Genomic DNA, 3,691 nt, shown 5'->3' on the forward strand with positions numbered 1-3,691 from the left:
AATGACAGGAAAAAAGAATCCGCCGGTTATAATGAAAGATATAAGAAATAATGATACCTATGAAATAAAAAAACAGTTTTGAGATAATTGACTTTAAAGTAAACAAAATAGGTAAAAAACAGTACTTTTTTGCCACAAACACCACTCGAGTCATTTATTTATTAAGCACGAACTTCGTAATCACCGTCGAATTTATTTTTTCGCTTTCCAGCCTGTCGCATGTCCGCCTTGCCTATTTTCTGAGCTTTCGTGCAGCTCGGTTCGCAAAGTATCTTTGCTTGTGGTCAACCTGTTTTACACACTTGATGGTGGTGTTGCACCCAGGGGTCAATCCGAATTATTTCAAAATGCTGGCTCGGGCGATGCTACAACGCTTTAATGAAAGAACGGCATCCAATGTTTCAGTCTTGAGAGTGTGAAGCCCAACAACCACATTTTTTTGGCGCGGGGGTCCGAAGGTGGAAAAAACATGCAGAGCGTTTTTAGATTACCTTAAATCAGCTGTGCAATGGTTGCTAAGCAATTTCCTAATACAGCTCGTTTTGTTTTGTAACTGGGAGTTTCATGATGGAAAAAAATGACAATAAACGCGGAGCACATTCTAAAATGGGAAGTGGCCACTTTGTACTTGCTAACGGAAAAACTGTTTTTACGCCAGAAATACAACCTTCTAAGATACTTGTGCTTATCGAAAATGTGCATATGGAGGTGAACTTCACTATTGCGAAGAAAATGAAGTCACATTTTGTTTAAAATATCGCCTTAGCCTGTGCCCATAAACTTATGCGAAATAATTGGAGGGCTAATAACACTATTCGGAAGTGTAAAACAATAAAACCCCTGCAATTGGGGTTTTTGGAGCAGTCAGACACCAATCGGGTGAGCTTAAGGAGAGAAACAGCAGCCACACTTTACCAGGGTGCAGAAGGGGACAACGACTTGAGTCCACAAGCTGACGCCACCAGCCAAGGAAACCGCTTAAAGGACACCGCCAATGGGAATCTCATTTTGCTTTGAAATCTTCTAATGGTAATTAGGCGAACTTTGCCGAGGCGACTGGGCAGCACTTTAAGAAACTTTATGATCTTGAGCGTTTCATTCTGCACATGGGAGGACTAGTTCATACCTCAGCGGTGGGGGGCCGCGTTGACGGTCGAGCCCGACTCTGTTGAAGCAGCAACGCTGGAATACATCTCCTTGCGGTGCGCCTTTCGCATCTGCTTAACTGCAGATTAATGGCGCAGAAGATCTGCAAACAGGGGGGGGGGGGGGGTTACCAAGAGGGCGTGTAGAAGCCTAAATGCCTGGTCTTGCGTCAATGTCTTGATGCCATATGTGGCTCTCCGTCAGGTAATTGGCATCGCCTTGGAGAAACCATTAACCCCCTGCAGGTTTACAATGTCGCACCAGAGGGGCCAAATCACGGAATGGCAATGTTCGTATACACAGACCTCCACACAGCTGCAAGTTTCAGGTTCGTACCGCGTTAACTTGATTACATCATTACCCACGCAGAGATCTTCCCATTCAAACAGCGCCTGTGCACCTAGAATTGATTTCAAATGTTGTACCACCCGACTCGCGCCAAACGCTGTCTGGAAAAGAGGCGACTTCACCATCTTTCGTACAAGAAATTCAGAATGCTTCGTGAAATCACGCAGGTGGGGTAGGAAGTATATTTTTACTGGTTGACTTCGCACTGTGATGACGCGGAAAATGAAGACGCGGATGCACTCACGGTACTTGCGCGCGGTACAAAGCACCTGCTGGTAACTGTCGGTCAGTCATTTCCTGCTAACTGTGTTATTACCCAACTAGCGCCATGGCGCCACCCGGACCCTCGTGCAGCTAGCGGAAACTCCTTATTACCCACTTCCTCAGTCGACATCTCTGAGTTTTTGCTCTTTAGCGCCGGTTTCCTCTTCCACGCTTGAAATGCGGTGGACCAGCTCTTCCTTTTCCAAGCAGTTTTCCTGTAAGGGTATTTCCTTCGCGCTGATTGGGCTGGGGTGGAAACCATGGAGAACATCTGTGTGTCCGTTGCCGTGCGGCGTGCTTTGGTTTTTTACGGGCTTTTCAATGCTTTACGCTTCCTGGGCTGGCCGTCTTCCGTTTCGGCCTAGAGCCAGGAACTTTCAATATCCTGCAGAGAAACTTCCCTTGGCTTCCATGCGCAGCCATAGTCTCGCGTTGGGACTTTGAGAATCCATTTCGTTTCAACTACTCGTTTTTGTATCTCCCGTATGCTATTTGCGCCTCCGTTCTAGTTGTGTTGTTTTGCAATCTTTGACATATGAACCATTGCATGTTTTTGCGAAAATGTGTTGGAGACAGCAGCGATTTAGGTTCGCGGTAGTTCCCGGTGATGCTCGATGAGCCACTATACTAATTACACAAATTTGTATAACACTTGTTGAGTTATCTCTTACTTGTCATAATTAGGGAGTTCACCGTGGAGATCTAGACAATTAGGAACTCCTGTCTGCTTTATATACATGGGCTCCTCCCGGAGCCGTGTGTTTGTGGGAAGAGTTTGAACCCGTGATTTATTTGAACAATTCCGAAGCAAATTGTACCATGATGGTGTACAGAAATGACTACTTACTCATGGCAGGCATTATGGGGTAGGTGTAAAGGATACCTACCAGTCGTAGTTTTATAATAAATACCATAATCTCCTGCGGGAGGCTTGTGGTAGCAGAAATTGCCAACAGATGGGGATGGCTCTAAGCTACGCGGGAAAATTGAACTGAATTCCACTTCGAGAGGGGTGGGATTCGAACATTCCCGTTCGCATTTTCATACGCTTCTTGGTGCAAAATCCTGAAATTGGTTCTGGACAATTTTAAGGGCAGCATATAAAAGCAAGAAAATGTGGATATATCGATGGGTTAAAAACTTATTGAGAAATCAGCAAGAACAGGCAATTTGCCAAAAACCTTAACTTTCCCTATTACACTGCTGTTATGAAAAAAATTGTAACTAGTTTTTACACACTTGTATTGGTGGCCCATATGAACAAAAAGTTGTTCGATATTTCAACGGGCCTGACAAAAAAAAAACAAAATTTGTGCAACATTTTTTAGCGCTTCCCACTTTCTCAAGGGTGTATTTAAAAAGAAAATTCGGCTATATTGAGCTTTTACACCATAATATAAATGTGCTAAAATGGTAGCACATTTATTTTCACATTCACACTAAAGGTTGGAATTTTCTGGCCCGTCATGGATGCAATTAAAAAAAATCCTTTTCGCCCTTTCAGAGGCGTCGCACAGCAAAATCCTTAAAATTCGTTTAGTGAATTTGTAGGAGGGACATTATTAACAAATTACCAATTGAATGTACCAAGCAGTGAAACCTATATTGGGGTGCGTTCAATTCCCGGCTGCGGTGGCTGGTTTTCTGATAGAGGCGAAAGGCAAAAACGCCCGTGTGTACGAGATTTCGGCGCGCGTTAAAGATCCCCAGGTGGTCAAAATTAATCCGGAGCCCTCCACTGTGGCGCGCCTCATCGCCTCCGTTGCGTCGGAGCGTAAAACCCTTCAATCAATCAATCAATCAATCAATCAATCAATCAATCAATCAATCAATCAATCAATCAATCAATCAATCAATCAATCAATCAATCAATCAATCAATCAATCAATCAATCAATCAATCATATATTAGGTTATCTTTAAAAACACCCAGT

This window comes from Haemaphysalis longicornis, unplaced genomic scaffold (genome assembly GCF_048455015.1).
Source record: "Haemaphysalis longicornis isolate Haplotype H1 unplaced genomic scaffold, Haemaphysalis longicornis Haplotype H1 scaffold_2, whole genome shotgun sequence".
NCBI classification, from domain to species: Eukaryota; Metazoa; Arthropoda; class Arachnida; order Ixodida; family Ixodidae; genus Haemaphysalis; species Haemaphysalis longicornis.